The 20,100-nt window shown below is 39.8% G+C and overlaps 1 long non-coding RNA gene across 1 annotated transcript in view; it reads right to left on the reverse strand.

The window, feature by feature from the left end:
• LOC148224618 (uncharacterized) overlaps positions 1-19,569 on the reverse strand; it is a 36,014-nt gene extending 16,445 nt beyond the window's left edge. Inside the window, exons 1-3 of the long non-coding RNA XR_015801922.1 lie at positions 19,322-19,569; positions 18,728-18,891; positions 14,534-14,586 (exon numbers count right to left, since the gene is read on the reverse strand). This is a non-coding gene — a long non-coding RNA (uncharacterized LOC148224618). The remainder of the gene's footprint in view (positions 1-14,533; positions 14,587-18,727; positions 18,892-19,321) is intronic.
• Positions 19,570-20,100: the final 531 nt, after the last annotated feature.

The following is a 20,100-nucleotide window of genomic DNA, read 5'->3' on the forward strand; positions in this document are numbered from 1 at the left end:
ATACTCTGTCATAATTCATGATAATTCTGGTCTAGCAGGAGAAATTAGCAGGCTAGTCCTAGTCAATACCTCAGAGAGAAACTGATTATATATATATAATTAATTTATGTCAGTAGAGGGTTTGTTAATTCTGAAAATTGGGATCTCAGACTGGGCTATGATTTAATAAGCACAAGCAAAATTCTCACTTTTTAAAAAAATACTCTCGAAAGCTTCAGACATGCTGTGATTCTTGGGGTTGTCCTGTGCAAGGCCAGGAATTGAGTTTCAAAGATCCTTTTCAAATCAGGATGTTTTGTGATTCTCTGATTCTGTGGTGAGGTTTTACAGCTCATGAAGAGAACACCATGACTCTGGGCATGCCCCACAGTGCTGGTGCCCCAAATGTGATTATCATCGGGGATATCTCAAAATCCTTCCTTGAATCCATTTGAAGAAACAATAATAATGCTAAAATAAATTATATATATATATATATATATATATATATATATACACATATATATATAAACACCGTAACCTGAAAGGGTAAAGTACAAAAAATTATTTTATTTTAATGACTGCATTTTTGTTCTCTGCTTAATGAGAATATGCTGGGTGTGTATAGATTGTCTATAGATTGTGTGGTTATGGCCAGTGTGACAACACATATTGAGCCTGGAGACACTGATGTTTCCCAAATCCCCCCAGCTGGAAAGATGGCTCAGCCTGCTATGGCTTTTCCCATTCCCTGCTTTTCGGGAAAAACAAGAATCTGTAAACCCAGGAAGTGTCTAGAGAAGAATTGAAACAGTCACCTCTCTGTCGAGCTCTTGGTGGGTCACAGAGAGGCAAACACAAAAGTGCTTTAATCTCATTTGCATTTTATGTCATCAAAATGGCTGTAAGGGTGAACACATTGCACTGTAGCTAATCCTAAAAGTTAAAAAAAAAAAAAAAAAAACAAAAAGTAGGGCAAGCCCTGCAAAAATAATCATATTAGAACTGAAGAGATGAGATATTCATATTTAAGGAGGATCATTTTGACATTCTGAGCTTTTACATTGCATTCCTTTCATGCTTTTAACATTTTGCTTATAGCCAAGAAGGTTACAATCTTTTTTCTTTCCATTCTGCTGTTATTTTATGCAATATTTGACCCCATAACCTGGACTTTAAGAAAATGTTCTGTATCACAGAGCATATAATAAAATCGAGGGATTTTTTTTTAATAAAGCCTTTGTACAAATTAATATTTTTTGAACGCTGCAAAAAATAGCACACATTTATATGTGAATAGGAGCACATGTACATACATATATGAACAACTAATGACTGCCTGTGTTCAATGGACACTGTGAGTACTCACTTGTTTTCTTGGTATCCAAAATTCTCTCATTCATAGCCTAAAAGCTATATTTAGTGTTCCTGGAGTGCAAAGTGTTTTTGATCAGATTATTATTTTTTTTCAGAATTTTACTTCATTGAATAGTCTAATACTGGATACATCTATGAAAGGTTTCTTGCATGTTTTCCTAGTTTGCTTTCAGAGTGTGAAATATAGGTCATTGTTCCATTCTATCAGTTTCTAGACTCTGTAATCTTTTAATAGTCTCTTCAACTCTTATCTATTCTGTTCCTAATTCCCCATTTTACTGCCTTGGTAATCTGATTCTAGTGCGGAGAAATCTCCACCTTCCTTACTTTTTAAAATCAATGCAACAATGACTTATCTTTTGTTATAGTTCATCATTTCCTTTTAGCTAGATTTTTTTTTTTTAACTGAACTTTCTTCTGCACTCAGTTAGAAAAAAAACATTACAGCAGAAACAGCAAAATCTGTTGATGGCCTCTAACCCTACCAAAACCTATTGCCAAACCTCAAATGCAGAGTAGGGAAAATTTAGGCTGACCTGTGTCCTCTCAAAGCTCCATAAGAAGTAGTGACTCTCCTGAGTCAGTTCCAGTGCCTCTTTCGAGGGGCCACTGGGCTGAAAATAAACCTTTTGGCACAATATCACCTTTAATCACTAATTGCCCTGTTCATTAAAGACCCCACTGCATCACAACAGGTTTGCTCAGAATTTCTTTCCTGGTTGTGATCCCATTCCCTTTTCCTAATACAGCGTTAGGAAAATGTTGCAATACAATTCTTCTTCCTAAAAATTCTTCCAGTCACTACTCAGCCACATTTCAGTGGTGCTCTCTGCTCTGACACAGACGCTGTCCTCTACTCCTCCTGGCCTTTTCAAGGCTGCACAGACCTTGACAGGTGGCCATTCCCTGCACTCCTTCAGAAACCAACCCCAAAACAATCAGTGCCAGTGACAGGGAAGAGAAAAGAAAGCCCAAGAAAGGTTTTCCTAATAGTACTGGCCACTGGGACTCAACACAGTGGGAATTCAATAGAAATTGCTCCACTGACAGCAAGAGGTAATGAATCCAAGGGCTGTGTGAGTTCTGGAGAGCTCAAATCTGTGGAGCACCAGAAGTGTCTACTCTTCTTTTCTTGACGTGGACAGAGCAGGGGCCAGAAATCACCTGCCAATCATCTTCTTCAGAAAATAAATGCTGAAATTCCCCAGAAACCTGTGATTTCTTGGCCCCATTGCAATTTTGTCTAATGTCTGCTGGTATTGTGTTGGTTAGTGCTAGAGATGTGCACAGTACAGACAAACAGAGTTTTGCAACCCAGTAAACAAGTAATTTCTGTATTTTGGAAATAACTGATGAAGACCAGGAAAACATCTGGAAATTCTCAGGCCATGATACTTCTCCACATGCAAGATATGTAGCATTTTCACAGGGTGAGATCAGTTGTGATTTAGGAATAAAAACAGTCTTGTTCAGGTTTTGATGGATTTTTTACACTAGCACAAAAGCTTCTCAACATTTCTAATGAGCCTGGATTTTGTTGTATCCATCACAGCTTGTTGCTATCATAGCTTTCTTTAACAACAGAAGCAAAAAGCCTAAAAATAAAACCTGCAAAAAGTCTGCATTTAAAGATTTTTGTTGTTGGTCAAGCCTTCATAATTTCTTTACAGAATGAACACCTCTTTCTTCCTGTACTGAGATCAGCAGAAATTAGCAGCTGTTTTCTTGAATATATCTCTGTCAGATTAACTGAAGCCACAGAATCTGACCAAAATGAAACTACAGCATGTCTTTACAAGCTACTTTCTTGCATCCATTTTAAAAAGCTACCACTGCACTCCAGTTAAAAATTAGGTTCCTTTCAAACAATTTACCAATGCCTCCTTATTTGCAATCCAAAGAACTCCAAGTATTATTCACTCCTCCATCTGATTAAATTCATCTGCAAATATTGCTCTTCTCCTTTCCATCAGGTGAGTTTCTGTGATAAATATCTTTCTGCTGAAACTTTGGTATCCATCTCTCTCCTAACAAATCATATATATTTTAAGAAGCACATGTCTTTTCACAAAATGAAATCTGAGGCTGAGATCTCTAGCAATTCATTGTATGGGACATATTCTACTATTCTTCATAAAATTGCAATTCTAAGTGTGAAATTTTTTAGCACGTCCCAGGTTTTGTTGTCATTGTTGTTCTCTGAATTTGCTGGTCAGTGTGATGGATACTTGGGCCTGTGAGAGGGTGGGAAGAAAAAGCTTCTCAAGTATAAGCAACTTTGTGCCTTACCCTGGATTCTAGGAAAGCAATTTCACAAGTGTGGCATCCTAACCATTTTCCAGGTTTCCCCGAGCTTGATTGCATCCAGGACAATCAGGGAATGATGTCTCAAACAATATATTTCAAACCAGTCAATTGGAATATCTGGTAAGAAGCAAATCCTGCAGAGGTGAGGTAATGCTTTTTTGATGTCACCTTCCCCCTTTCCCCATAAGAGACATCTACAGAAAAGCAGGGTCCAATAGCAGTCATGACTCTAGAGGGGACTTTGGACCACCAAGGACCCCGAAGCACCCCCCAATTCTTTTGGGAACTCTCCACCAGATGACTGCACATGCTCTGTAGTGTTGTACAAGACACAGAGAATCTTCTTCCTGAGAAGGCATCTAGCTGTCCCCACAATAATTTTAACATATACAACCTGATGAACTCTTTTTTCATGGGCCTCCACCCTCAAGAAATCAAGACTGTGACTGTTAGTCCCACCACAGACATCAGAATTGTAATGATCAAGTCTTATCTCTTCACCCATGGCTGATGATATCCTTCCCCTCTACTATCCATCTGTCTGTGTCCTTTCCTTCTTCTTTTTTTAACTTGTATATTTTCTTCATGGTATTCTCATACTTTTCTAGAAAAGAACCAAAACAGCTGCTACATGCTTTCCATTGCAATCAAATTGTTTTAAAACAAATCTGCCTCATTGACACCAATCAATCCATGTTGTTTCACTCTTAATTCACCTCAAAGGATTTATTAACAGGGAGCTCAGCTTCCCTGCCTCAGAGGCAGGTCATTACACACAAGAAAATCTTTTGAATTGTAAAGGCCATTTGTTTGCTGTCCTGGAAAGGTCATGACTTCCCACATCAGCAAACATTCTACATAGGATGTAAACAAATTGACTGGGCACCAACCTTTTCTCAGTTAGCTGACATGTGGGATGCATGAGTATTAAAAGAAGACAGAAATGACGACTGTAACTGCCAAGGTGCCCTCATCCATGATCCAACACCTGGCAGAATCCATCATTTCACTGATGTGGCACTGGGAGAGGGGGGTATTGGTATGATCAATGCCACTTGCTGCTGATCATATGTAAGCTTATAGGAAGACAGAGTTGGGTGTCAGCATAATCCTCCCTTACTGAGTACCCCCAAGGGATGAAGGGATTAAAGAAAGAACAAAAAAAAAAAAGAAATTATCTCAGCCAAAGTTCAAAACAGCTGGAGAATCAAGGATGCAAGTGAGAGAATGCTACACTAAGTTTGCTCATGCAAGCTTAATCCACTCATTGTCCATATGTTTCAATAGCTCAGACAGAACCTTTCTCCATAGGTAGTTTCCCCTTTAAATTGTGCAGAAAAATCTCCTGAGTAACAAAGGGATATGCAGTTATGTCTGCAAAATACTGGGCAATCTCTCTGCATCTGTTGAAAGGAGTTTAATAAACAGAGCAGACTTCAGGAAGGGAATGAACAATATCCGTCCTAAGTGTTTCTGCATGATGTTCAGTGCATTACTCCAAGGAGTATTTTTACAAGCCTTGACCAGTTGAGACCTTCTCATTTTCCAGCTGGTCAGCTTGCAGTGTGGATATAAGTTTGCAAAGTGCTGATCGCTCACTTTTACAACTGTAGTTGGTGGGATAAATGATTTTAATATCAATGTACAGAGAAATTAGTGGGACACAGATCTTAAATGTTAATGGACCATGTCATGCTGACAGCAGTGTGCAACTACATTTCTAACCCTGGGCCTGCCTCAGGATGTTATATGGACCTATACACAAAGGGCTTAACAATGCCAAGTTTCCTGAAAAGTCAGGTTATGTATCTCATACCAAAAACTAAAATTAATAATCAATTTCCTCTCCTGTCTAAAAAGTTTTTTCTTAAAAAAATGAAACTAATAGGAGCGCCTTTGCTCATATGAATAGAATTAAAGTTTATTAACAGCTGTGAAACACTCGCCAAAATATATATATATATATAAAAAAATGGTGACACTCAGAAATGAAGATAAAATTAGAGATGAGAAAGTTTAGTTTCATTGTTCCTGTCTGACTCACATTTAGGATCCTGTGCATAACAAAGTGTGCAATGATTTAAAGAATACAGTAGTGGTTTGTGAGAGTGGATGTGAGATGGCTCTGCTGACCTGTTCTAACTTGAGGCCTTTTGTTCTTGTAAGGCTTTTACAGGTGCAGACCCACTTTTAGGGAAGAGAAGCATGGGGCAGATTCTGGACAGCTCCCCTTCCTTAGCTGTCATCAGCATGTACCCTACTGGTAACCCTGAGAATGTAGGATGCTTCTTCCCCTTCTTCCTAAAGGAGTCCCTCTCTCTGTTCTGCATGTGCAGAGCATCCATTTTAATTATGAAAATTAAATGGTTTTGTTTTTTTTCATAGCAGAGACATACGAGAAGCACAACTGAAAGGAACTTTTCCTTTGCCATTTGTTTTGATCCTTTCTACTAAAGTATCCTTTTCTGGGGATTTTTTTCCTGGTATGACATTTCTGGCATGGACAGTTCCAGGTAGAGGGGAGCTGTTTTATAATTGTAACTTTTCCATCATTTTTACTGTACCTTCTGGTAGTTTTTTTTCTACAAATTATACTTCTTATAGGAGAATTGGCACATCTTTACAGCAGTTCTTGGCTTTTTTTCTGTGATTTCTGCCAAGCCAAATTTCACAGTATATAGGAGCAATAAATTCTGTCCCCTAATAAATAGTTGGAATTGGAATAGATGTTTCAATTTTAACCTCTACCCTCATCAGCATTAAGCAGTGACTGCTTGCCAATATAAACCCCACAGTTACCACAGCTGTTTTCCTGCTCAGTTGTTGACTAAAGATGAGCTTCTCAGACAACATTAAATGATAGCCTGTTACTGCATTCTGCAGCAGCAATGTTGCCTACTGAGTGACTGGTCCCTAAAGCTGGAGCAATAATTAAATTACTGTAAGATCTATGTATAAGATAGTTCTCATAAATACCCTGCTATTTGCCTGTATGATCGATTTAGCTTTGTCTTTGTCGTCTCCATGCACTCAGCCACATCCTACTGCCATTGAATTCAGCTGAACAGAGAGGGAAGATGAGGAGCATCAAGTGTATCTATTCTCCCCCTCCCTCCTCACCACGGTTGTGCTATTCCTATCTTCTCTTAGCCTCTTGAGTGGGCATTTCTGGTAGGAGACAGTGCCTTGTATAGGCACAAAGGAACACCAAGTGAATACAACCACTACATTTGGAAAGATGTTTCTATGTGCTCAGTACCTTAAAATTTGATCCTTTTTTTATCTATAGTCTGTATTGGCTTCTTTTTCACTTCCTCTGTCCTAATACACAGTTGTACACACACACACAGACACACACACATGCATCTAGTTGCTTCCCAGCACCAGATCCTCATCCTGCTCTGCAGAGAGGACACCTCCTGTGAGTATTCTCCTGGCTGATTCTGCTCCAGGGTGTAAGCTTCCCACTCATTCACAGCCTCCTCTACCTACAGTAGCTTTTCACCCCCAAGTCATAATCCTGTGCTGTTCTTAGTGCCAGATTTTGTGTGACTCAGGGTGGTGTTTTTGTGCTCTTCCAATCTTTTCCAGGCAGCTTTGGCTGGTCTATTGCTGAGAGGTCCAACTGGGTTGCTACTCACCTGTTCTCTGGTAATTCTGGACAGCAAGAGCTTATACTGCTACTCTTTATTATAGAACCAATTATCTCTCCTGTAAAATCAATAAAAACATGGAGATTAAGAAGTCAGGCAATGAAGATAAGATAGAATATCAGCTATATTTACTAATACTTTCCAAATACTCTTGGCTCAGATATTATTCTTAATCGTATACCTTCTTCTGAGTGATCTCTTTGCCTTATCATAGTAGGTATTGACTCAAATTTTATCCATCCCCCATAAATTTGTTGAAAAACTGTTAAATAACTAAAAAGTAACTCTAATGTGATTACACTTTGATTTAATCCTATTCCAAACATAGAGATGCTAAGTTCTGAAAAGGAGCTTTCAGCTTCAATCTGTAGGATTTATCTCCAAGTGTGCAGGGGATACAATCAGGTGAGTGGTGCTCATCTCCTCCACTGTGCCATTTAACTCCCAGAAAGTCCTTTTACTACGAGCACAGCTCCCTGCACAGCTGTCAAAGCACTGTGTAAAAGAGATGTTGGGTTTGCTGGCAATCAGATTTAGCTGTACACGCATAAGCTCCCAATCTCTTGCCATGGTCATCCTGTCACAGCTTCCTCAAATTTTCAGCCAGCAAGGACTAGAAATACCAGGAGGAAGGGAATGTTTGCATCTGTCCAGCTGAGGTAGCACTGACAGGCTCCTCAAAGAGCAAACCTCACCTGCCAGAAGATCAGGATGGAAAATATAGAGGTAGAAGCAGAGAGGTACTTTCCTCCTTTGCTCCACAAAGGGATGTTTCCAGAAATAACTTGCTTTGCTTTACCAGAACAGAATGATAAAGCATTTTGTGGGTGCAAGTCCCACAATAATGAAATACCAATAACCTTACCAGCTGATAAAAACCATCTTGTAAACAGACTTTACATTCATTTAGATGCTGTACAAATTTACACTTAAAAAAAAAAAAAAGAAGAAAAAACAGAGAGAAAGAAAAAAATAAACAAAAAATTACATTGCATAGCCTATTTTAAACTGCAGCACAAAAGATTAATTACATATTGCTCCTATTTCTCAGTTCACTGAGAACTATGGCAGTAGACAATTGAATAGATCTTTATGTTTTGCTCAATAAATGGAATTGCTGCCAGTGCTTAAGATTTTGATATGTTCATAAAACATCCAGTCTATTGCACCATGACTTTTTCAATGAAAAGAACCAAACCCTAAATCTCAGAGGCTAAGAACAAAATATCACTCCAGGAATTTAGAATTTAGACATTTCAAAAACTTAAATAAAGTGGTTGAATATGAAAACACAAAGTCATCAAGAGCTTGTTACAAATCTTGTCAGATTTACACAGGCAAATAAGACCCTAAAATTTTTGCTGGGTTCAAAGCAAAGAAATTGGAAATTAAGGGAGGTTTTGGCTCATTAATTATTGCAGTGCTACTCTGATTATACTGAACAGCTCTCTGGGAGTCTCAATTTTTGTATGGAGAGATCTGGCATTTCAGCTAGGATGATTCACATTCACATCAGTGATAAGCATTTGCACAGGGAGCAGTGGGCTTCCCACAGTACACTCAGGGCAAACAGAGTCCATAAATGGCTTCCTTGTCTTAGTGGCCTGTGCAAATTTCCAAATATGTGACCCTGGAGCTGATGCTGAGTCTTCCATTTTCAGTGAAGGAGGGTGTGCTGAAACTATTTTGTCCTTATTGTAGATTGCCCTTTCTATTTATCAGACAATTTACTACTTAAAATTATTATTTAAATATGTACAATTTAGCTGGTTCCTGAGAGTACATCCCAACGTTTTAGTGAGAGGATTAGAAATATATTCAAACAGGCATGGTGTATGCAGAGGAAATTTTAAATTGTGATGAACACACTACAACTAAAATTTAATTTTGTCAATAGACTACGTTAAATTTTCAGGCTTTAGTGATGGTTGATATGATATTGAAGGTTAATTTGCATTCCACGTTTGTCCTTTTTTTGTAATTTGTGTTCCCATTGTGCAGGGATTTTGTAATAAAAGGAATGTTTGTCAGAAATAGCTAATAACAGTAGGTGCAATCACGGGCAGCCTCTCCCAGTAAGACACCTTGGCTGTGTTGATGTCCATGAGTATAATAAATTCAAAATTCAATGAAGTTCAGAGTACAATGAATTTCAGCAGATCCAGACTCCCACCTTGTACGTGGAAGAAAGGAGAGGTAAGAGGGAGTGAGGGAGGGAAGAAAAGTGCTAAGCAAAAATATCTGTCGTCTCTGTTTATCTCTTATCTCCAGAGGGCCAGTAAGTGATAAAGCAGGGATACAGACCATGTGGGAGAAAGAGAAAGAAATCTTCTTTGGAAGGGCTAGAAAAATCTCAGAGAGGGCAGCTACAGATCTGCATATTTGAAGCCTGCATAAAGCAGCAGTTGCACAGGGAAAATGAGCAGCTCTGTGGATCTGCCTGGGAAAAGCAGCAGTCTGGAGGCACCTGAGAGCCCTGATCCCGAGCCAAGCAGGAGAAAAGCAGCACAATGACTGAGTGCCCATCCACACACACCCAGAGGTGATGGATAGAGCCATTAGATTTTAGCTTTGTTGTGGAGAAGTCAGAGTGCTGTGCTGTTTCGTCATGTGATGCTGCTCCACCAGGAGCTGGGCTGTCTCAGGGAGTTAATTTGATGTTTACTCTCTAACATTTGCCTGATATTGTTTAAAAGTCAGCATTTTCTGATAGCAAACATCCTCCATCAGTTTAAAATGTTTGGGTTAGGATTAATAAATCCCCCTCACTTCTACGTCCAGAATTTTTTCTGCTGCCAGAAGTCCATGAATAATTGTATGTAGGCAGTTTCATAACACTGTTGTGAGCAGAAAGGGTCATTTGCACTGAAAAACCTCTTTTCCTCTATAAAACCAGTTTTACTACCAAAAATTGAACAATGGCCATTTAGTCTTTCTGAGGGTAGAAATGCACTATAAAACATGACATTAATTTTTAAATAATGAAATTATTTTCATATGTCGTGGAAATACAAGAGATTCTGCAATCTTCACTACTCTAAATACATACATATGCATATATATCTAATTTAAACTTTCTTTCTGAGGTAGATGGCAAGTTAAATAGATGAAACAGAGCAGGTCACTAGCAGATTACTTTCTCATTTAATTTTGTATGATGCTGCAAAATTTAAATCTCCATTGGAAATACAGCAAAGCTAGAGGATCTTCAAAGCTAAGAATTTGGTTTTCTCCCCTTTTAAGTTTATTAAAAAAAAAATTAAGGGTGCTCTCATTAGGTATTTTGCACAGTTCAAACCTATGTCATGTTTTGTACAGTACTATAATACAAATACCCAAAACAACCACTTCATTTTGGATTGCTTACAAATATATCCCTTACTTTGATTTTTGCATTTCAAAGTTATTTGAGAACTGTTCGTGATTTACTGTTTTCTTAATATATATTAGTGATATATTTAAAGACAAGTTAGGTCATTAATATAAATAATATTTGCTCCCAGCTGCTGGAATAAGATAAATACCTGAGACTAGATAATGTACAGACTTAGAAGCTGATTACACTATTAATTACTTTACCTGGTATGTTCCAACCTGTTGGTTGTGTTTTGGTTTTAAGTGAAATTCACTTCCATGACCTGACGTGATTAACAGATCAATTAAAAAATTGAGTTGGTGCAACTGGAGGTCAGTGGACTGAAGTTTGCAGGGCAGAACTGACATATATGGGCTAGGATTGTAGGAAATACATAAAGCATTTGGGTAAATTTAGACTCAGAAATGGACAGTGAGGTAGTTTTGATGGCAGAATGAAGATTCAGCAGCAACATGACCTCAGTGCAAAATACCAGCATGGAGGCCAAATATTCTGATGGCACTGCACCAAGCTGTGTGCTTCTAAATGCTGCTGGACCCCAACATCAACATTTTATGGTGTCAGCCTGGGGAAGAAGAACATTTGGGTCTGGTACCAACCAAGCCACTGCTTCAGGCATGCCCTTCCTCAGACAGTATTTGGCCATCTCAGCCAAGGAAAGGTGGATAAGAAATTTCTTGGGTGTGGGGATATTTTTGCACATTTCAGTAATGATCCTGGATTCCTGTCCAGCTCCTGAAGAGAGAGGACATTTTCTTTCCCCCTGTAGTTAGTAAATTGGTTGTCACTATTGCCCTTTGCCAGTGGAGATGTTGCCACTCTGATTGAACAGCAGTTCCTGATACCTGCAAGAGCCTTGGGCACTGCTGCTCCTCCCTCTGAGCCAGGTGAGCCAGAGAGAAAGCATGGGTGGAGGACTAGGTTCAACCTTTTTATCCTTTGGTGCACTCATCCAAACTGTGCAGATGGCACATGGTGAAACCCACCTTCTGCTACCACTTAGAAGTGAACATTTCCTCTTGAGGATTGGTTCCTCTCCTGAGGCATTCCAGTGTGTTTTGAGCAGCCACAAGCCATCCATGCAAAACATTTATATTGGATTCAGGTTGGCCCTGTATGTAACAGGATAACAGGACTGCTGGAAGCATTCATGTCAATCTGTAAAGCTTCAATCTTGCCAGGAAATCTTGATTGCTTTCTTTGCCAGAATTATGAAATTAGTAGGGAAGGCAAAGTGTGGCTTTTTCAGCTGAAGAGAAGCATTTAATTAGTGTGTCATGATACCCTGTTTTAAGAATTATTTTAATTGCCATAGATAGGAACAGAATCATGTGGGTCAAGAATTAGCTGGAGGGCTATACACAAAGGAGTGTGAATGAGAAATCATTGTGCTGAATGCAAAGTCGAGAGTGAAGGGGTTTTCCTCTCTGTGCAGCTCCAGGGTTCAACTCCAGAGCCACCATTTAGTTTCTAAAAAACACTCAGGGACTTCAGGGCAGATACTAAGTTAAGGGTTGTGAAACCATAGAGAAGTGAGAAAGAGCTCACAGGCCAAGGCTCCAACTCACAAAAGCCCAGAAAAAGGTGCTCCAGCTCTCATCAGCTTCAGTTTGAGCATATACTTAATGAAATCCATTGCTAAGGCTTTTTTCCATCTCTGTCTTCTGAGTCTTGTGGTCTTTTACGTGCTGCACAATAGAGGGGCCCCAAAGGCTGCTCTCACAGACCTGCTCATCAGGAAAATGGGGAGTTGGAGTGGAAGATAATGCCAAATGTTTCTCCCTCTTCTTCAGATCTGGCCGTTCCCATACAACAGTAGACTGTGACAGGCGTGGAGAAACATGGCCAGCTGGAGGGCAGCAAAACTGGCAAACGGGGTGGCATTTTCTCAGACAGGAAATATATTGGAACATAATGTTGTTTTTTCAGAGCCAGGAAAATGCCACCACAGGAAGAGGATAGCTAAAGAGTGACTAGAAAACCAGGGAGAGGCATGGTTTGTCAGAGTTGTCTTTTTAAATTGTGGACTTGTTGCAGTGGGAACAACCTCTTGTGTGGGTCAAACACAAAGTTGTGCTTAAAATCAGCATCTTTAAGGAGTCAAATTTAAAGTCTCTTCAGACACAGTCTGCTGTAAAACAGCTGGAAGCCTCAACAGCCTTGAGGTGAGCACCCAGCAGTTATTTTCCTCTCCAGCCTCTTTCACAGGGGTGTGGAGAGGATGGTTTTGAGCCTGCTGTGAATTCCATCCCAGTGACTACTTAGGGTTTGATTGAGAGCTGCTCCACACAATCTGATTTCTTGGAGACATTAGATGTATTAAACTGTTTGGTGACCAAATGCAAAAGCTGGCCAAAAGAAGTCAAACATTAGTCATTTTAGGATTTAAAAAGTGCAAAACAAAACAAGGAATTCCTTCACCACTTCCCCATGGATGGGCAGGTGTTCAGCCATCTCCAGGACAGCAGGTCTCCATCATGAGTAACCCAGTTCCTTCTTCCCCCAGCTTTATATGCTGAGAATGACACCATATGATGTGGAATATCCCTTGGGTCAGTTGGGGTCAGGTGTCACAAATCCTTGCTGGTGTGGGGATATGAGAGGCAGAAAATGACCTAGTGCTGTGCAAGCACTGCTCAGTGATAACGAAAATATCCCTGTGTTATCAACACTGTTTCAGCACAAATCCAAAACACAGCCCCACACCAGCCAATATAAAGAAAATTAACTCTATCCCAGCCAAAACAAGAACAAGGTGTCTGCTAGAGGATCAATTCCTACCAGAGAGTAAAAACATTTTGAAAATCTAAATAGTTTCCTGGGTGCTGCATGTATGGAACTCTAGATTGTAAAGTCACAGAATGTAATAAGTTGGAAGAGACTTACAAAAATCATTGAATCCAACTCATAGCCCTGCACAGGGCAAGAATCCCACCATGTATCTGAGAGTGTTGCCCAAATACTTCTTGAACTCATTCAGGTTTGGTGCTGTGGCCACTTCCCTGGGGAGCCTGTTCCAGCACCCAACCACCTGCTGGGTGAAGAACTTTATCCTGATATCCAGCCTAAACCTCCCCTGACACAATTTCAGGCCATTTCCTCACTCTTGTCACTGGTCACCATGGAACAGAGATCAGTGCCTGCTTCTCCTTTTCCCCTCACAAGGAAGTTGTAACTGCAATGAGATGTCCCCTCAGTCTCCTCCAGACCAAGTGCACTCAGCTGCTCCTCATACAGATTCCCCTCCTTTGGAGGGCCCTTCACCATCCTTTTGACCCTCCTTTGACACTGTCCAATAGTTTAATATCTTTCACCAGCACTAGAGGTGAGGCTGCCCCAGAGCAGAGCAGAGCAGGACAATGCTGTCCCTTGCCATCTGGTGATGCTGTGCCTGATGTCCCCAGGACATGGTTGGCTCTCCTGGCTGCCTGGGCACTGCTAACTCCTTTTCAACTTTCCATAGACCAGGACTCCCAGTTGCCCTGCCATGGTGCTGCTCTCCAGCCTCTCGTTCCCCAGACTGCACACACAGCCAGGATAGCCTGTCCCAGGTGCAGAATCCAGAACTTTCACTGGTTGAACTTCACATGGCTGTGAAATCTCTCTAAATTTTCAAGATCCTTTTTCAGGCCTTCTCTGCCTTGGAGGGAGTCAACAGCTCCTCACAGTTTTGTGTCATCTGTGAATGCTCAGTCTCCCTTCCAGACCTGTGTCCAGGTCATTTATGAAGATGTTGAAGAGCTCAGAGCTGAGGATGGAGCCCTGTGGAACCCCACTGGTGACAGGTCACCACTCTGATGTCCCTCCAGTCACTGTAACCCTTTGTGAGCCAGTCACTCACCCATCCCATGATGTGTTTATCCAGCTGTGGGATGGATTTTATCCAGAAGGATCCTGGAAGAAACAGGATCAAAACTTTACTGAAATCCAGAAAGATCACATCATATTCACTCGATCAGCTGGGTGGGTTACCCTGCCACAAAAGGAAACCAGGTTTGATAAGCAGGACTTTCCTCTCATGAAGCTGTGCCAGCTGTGACTGATGGCTGTGTTGTCTTCCAGGTGTTTGTCAATACCCCCCAGAATAATCTCCTCCATAACTTTACCAGGCACTGAAGTGAGGCTGACAGCCTGTAGTTTCTGGAATAATGGATGAGGTAATGGTTTTCAATCTAAACCATTAAGCATGCCAGCTTTGTGTTATCTCCTACCATCTGAAAGTAGCTTCAGTACTTAGGAAGCTTGTTAGTGATGTAGTGGATGTTAATAAAATCTACCATTTAGCTTCAAGTGACAATGTTACTGTGGGCTGAGTCTTTCATTTTCAGGTTTATGTGACACTTTGAATACTTTGAGTTGCTTGTTATTCAGTCTCTAAGGAACATTCCAGTTTTCACACCTTTCTTAGAGATTACATCTCTTACTAAAGCCCACTAATACTCTAGTGAAAGTTTCTTTCCTGTGAAAAAGGTGACTGAGCATCCCTGCATCACAAGTACCATTAGAACCTTTAGATGGTTTGCATTTTGTGCTAATGCAGCATTCTCTACTGCTGAAAACAAATACATTGGTGGCATTGTTTAGATGAAAAATAAAACTGGTTCATTTCACACCAGTTTAATAATGTGAATAATTTGAATGTGAGTCAGGTGAGTCAGTATGGCTGGGATGTTGACTTTAGCCTCTTCCTTCTTTTTTTTTTTTTTTTTGCCATGGGTGTGTTAGCAATGAGCAGCTTTGCATGACCAAATAAAAGCTGTTTTGCCACCTCTCTGTAGAGAGTGACATACTGGAAGAGTGGCACACACAACCTTTCTCCATTTGTGCATCCATCCTGAGCGAGCAACAATCTGGCCCTCAGGATTGTAGTGGCAGTCATGGAGACTAATGTAGCGCCTAATGTGTCATCTGGCCTGCAAATGGATATTATTTAAACAAAGCAGAAAACAGCCCACAGTCAATTTTCACGTATTTGGGCAGGCAGGGAGGAGGGGAGAACCAAGTCAGTCTGTGAGCATTAAAACTAATGATGCCTGATGGGTTTTTATCTCAAAGTCTCTCTGCTGTGATGCCTGTTGAAGGGTGAGCTCATGCTTAAACCTTTTCCTCAGCAGGGTTTCTGACTGTAGACAAGCAGCATCTCTTGCCCCTATTCAGCCACTTGTAGGAACTTAATAGCTTAATATCTTCTTGTCTGTTAGATTTGATCAAAATTGGACAGGAGATTTTGAAGATATTTAAAAGGAGAGTAGCAATAGACATACATATGCCTACACACATAGAGTAATCACATAAATGTCATTTCCTTATTGAACCAGAATAAAACCAGTCATCGCTGTAAAAACTGAATATAAGATATATCTCATCTGCTTCTGCTTCACATCTAGGCCTTGCAGAAAGATTTACCAATATGTTTAGGTACCTTCTTAATTCTGTTAGATGTCAATATTTAGTATTCTTATGCTTTCCAAGATTTTACCATCACATGTATTGCAATACCTAAAGCTATACCCTATAGCTTTAGAAAACATTTTTGCTTGTTTTATTTTTTTCTGATACTTACAACAAAGAATAAGGAAATATGTTTAGGATGTCCTTAAAATTATCATAATTAAATAATATATTGTTTTATTAAAACCTTAACTACTATTAATAAACAACTTCCTACCTTAGAAAAGATGTTATCTTTTTTGTTAGATCTGTTAGATGGGAAAAATGTCTAGTGTTCCTGTCTGAAACAGTCTGTGGTAAGCAGTACATGATGCAATTTCATTGTATTCCTTCATGTGTGTTAGAAGGGTTAAATGGTGTCTGGGACAGGCATTTCCAGCTGGACCTGCCTTTGAAAGGGGGACACTAAATCTCTCTATTTGGTGGCAATGCCCATGATTTCCCTCTCAGACTTTTTGAGTGCATTTTATAAGGTCTCAGACACTAGAACCAAAATATTCAAAGGAGAATTTTGGATTTTGTTAGAAATTATGGAGGCTTCCATATCTCATACTTACCAAAAAAATCTTAATGCTAGTACAAACCTAAAAGAAGAATTTGCCTGTGTTTTTGACCAGGAAAACAAAAGGCTTTCCACCTGCCTTCACAATTTGAGGAACTTATTACTTTCTTAATACTTTTGGCAGCACTTCCTTCACCAGGGACGGATGCTGGCATCATAATATCTCCGTAAAGTCTGGAGTAGAAGCCATTCCTTCCTCCCTGAGCAATTATTTTGTCCTGCACTTACAAGCAGATGCATCCCCCATTGCTCACAATGCCCACATGCCCTCTTGGAGGTTCAGGCACACCAGTGCTCTGTCAGTGTTTGCTCATCCCCAGCATTGCCCCAGCTGCCCCAGCTCCAGGCAAACAAAACAGGGTTTCTGGCTTTGCATATGAGCTCCACTGGGCAGCTGGAATTTGATGCAGGGTGTATGAAGAGTTGTCTCCTGACTCAGGTGGGGGGTGTGTACATTTCATAAATAATGACTGCTCTGAGGTTGGAGAGGATGTGATGGTTCTACAGTGGTTTAGTATTAAAAAAAAAAATCCCTTTAAAAAAAACCTAGTGCTGTAAAACTTCCATCTTGTCCTATGCTTATTACTATATTCCAAAACTCAAAATTCTAAACCTTTCACTATGTGATACTACACACGTCTATTCAAACTACACATCAGTGATTTTAGTTTCATCATTAATTTTGGAAGCTTTCCCTAAGGCTTCAGGTCAAAAGCAGTGTTCTTTTGGGGATCAGTGCTTTACAGCACAGAAAGTTAAAAACTCCTAGGCTTTAGAGTTCCAACAGTTTGGAAAAAATTAGCTGAAGTCCAACACTCCCAAAGCCATAGGCTTTAGGATAGCACCTGGAGGCCTGAAGTGGAATCAGATCCCTCCAGAACCAGCCATTGTTCAAGCTCACAATAAATTGTAGTCCCTCTGACATTGCTCAAAGTCTAAAGGCGAGTGCCTCATTCAATTGTAACTTTCAACAGAGAAAAACACTGAAATTAATGGTAGAATAACAACAATATATAACAGGAAAGTATTAAAGGGAAGATTCATTTTCTGACTTGATAAAATCTTTCCTACCCAGAGGTTCTTAAAATATTATCACACTCTACAGAAGGCTTGCATATGCTGACACCAAATTGTGGGAAAAGACATTGCTCTCATTATAAAATACATAAAATTGGCTCTTCATAAAGCTTTTACAAAGAAGCAATAATGTGCAGTTTATGTGAAGTAATGTAAATTATACCTGCAACCCATTAAGCTCCCTTTTGTTAAGAAGCTCTGAAGTGCTGATATAGTTTTGCTATCAGCAAGTCTGCCATTTTATTGCAGTTATTCATTGCCCACAGCAATTCAACAGAAAATTAATTAGCATCAACCCACTATAAATCTCAACAGTATTAACTAAAATGCCAGTTCTGTAATCACTTTTCATTAAAGCCAAAAATACTAATTAAAATTGATTTTTGCCTGTGCTTTGGTAAACTGCTGCCAGTGTAAGGATCTCAGCAGTAATGCTGGATGAAGGGAGACCTTTACTAAAGTGGATTTTATACATTGTCTTATCCCCTTTACAAAGATAACAGTGTGTGAAAGGATAAGGGCTTTGAGAACAGAAGCTGACAGGTTCCATGGAGAAGGGGAAAAATGTGAAATCACCAGTGAATGTAACCTTATTAAAACTGCAATATGCTGTAATTTCAATCTGGACTTTGTCTTTCAGGCAAGTGTCTATTAATACACCTCAATCAATAAGCTATGAAGAATTTTTTTTTTATTAATAGTTCTAGTCATTTGAGAGGCATTGAACAGAGATATGCCAAGTACTTTTGCCTCAGTATAGCCACCTTCTAGAGGTTTTTTGTATGTTGTGGGCAATCCCAGTGCTGAAGTTTGCATACATTTTTGGAGATGAATTTGCAGTGTGAATGTGTGAGAGTGACAGCTTGTTATTAATGGCAAATTGCACTGCGAAACAAATTCCACTGTTGAGCAACACCTTCTCATGAACAGATTTATGGCACTTACACAGTAGAGTAAGAGACAGTAGCAGTCAGCTGTTTATCCTGTGAGTAAACATTTACTTCAGCAGTGGGTTTTACTGATACTCCTGGCATCTGAAAGTTGCTGAGATACGGGAATTTCATATTTCTGCCCGTTGTCAGTTGGGAAATGTGATAAAATAAAGTTAGCTGAAAGAAAAGAGAAGGATATATGTCATATCAAAGAAGAGCACATATTTAATTTTCTGATAAATCTCTTTTTGCAGTGAACAGATCTGCTTTACCAAGTCTCTGTCTCCCTGGACTTGATCACTTCTTTATTTTTCCTTCCGGACCACCACTCTCCTAATTCTGCCCCTCACCTAAGGGGTGCTTCAAGGTTGTTTGGATTCCCTTTCTAGTCCCTAATATTAGTATTTTTTTTTCCTGTAGCCTCAGTCTCCCTCCCCTGCTCATGGTCCAAGCCATAATTTCAGGCAAGTTTATCTCAGCCAGTCCCCAGCTGTGTCACAGCACATTCTTGCTCAGCCCCTGGTGCAGTATCACTCCTGGATTCTGCTGCTATAACAAAGGTCCCAGCAGTACTGCTCCCCTATTCCCATTTCTCCCTCATCCTCACCAAAAATCTCTCTGGCCAGTTTCTTATGCTTGGCCATGTCTCCTTCTTCCCCAGGCTGGATCATTCCTGATGGGAGCTCCTTCTTCTGGAATTGCTTTGTCTGTTCCTGTTCAGGAATTTCCCTCTGCAGGCCACTGATCCCTCACAAGTTTTCATCCCAGGTATTCCTGCTCTAACATTCCCCCCCTCCCCTGAGGCTATAGTTGTTCACAAATCCATCCCTGTTGTTACAGAAGTAAAATTTTGCCCAATTCAGTGTTTTGTTTGGAGTTGGTTGCCATGGGCACCCTGCAGACACATTTCCCTTTAAAGGCTCGGAAACGCTGGAGGCATGTTGCCTGAAAATAACTTGTTTTTGTGAGAAATGTGAAAATGTAAAAGTATTATCACTATTTCAGACGTTGAAACGAGGGTATTATAATGAATGACTGAATATCGTGGACATTATCACATCTCAGTATAATTCTTCCTTGCATAATTTCCCTTTCCCAGTGTGAGCAATATTCTGGATCTGCTGTTTCTGCTCTAGTTATAGTAACTCAGATATGCTAGATGTATAATCATAGCCTAGAAACAAACATATGAAGTGTCAATGCCAATGATTTAATTATAAAATACGTCAAACAAAACTATTTTAAATTTTTTTTATGAAATGGATTATGATAAATTAAGTCCTTAGAATAATAATAAGAAAAACCTGCAATACATTAGACAGGCAGGAAAGATGGCTTCAATTCCAACCCAGTGCATTTTCTAAATTTCCAATACTTGTAATGAAA

This window comes from Sturnus vulgaris, chromosome 2, assembly GCF_052056855.1.
Source record: "Sturnus vulgaris isolate bStuVul1 chromosome 2, bStuVul1.hap1, whole genome shotgun sequence".
NCBI lineage: Eukaryota > Metazoa > Chordata > Aves > Passeriformes > Sturnidae > Sturnus > Sturnus vulgaris.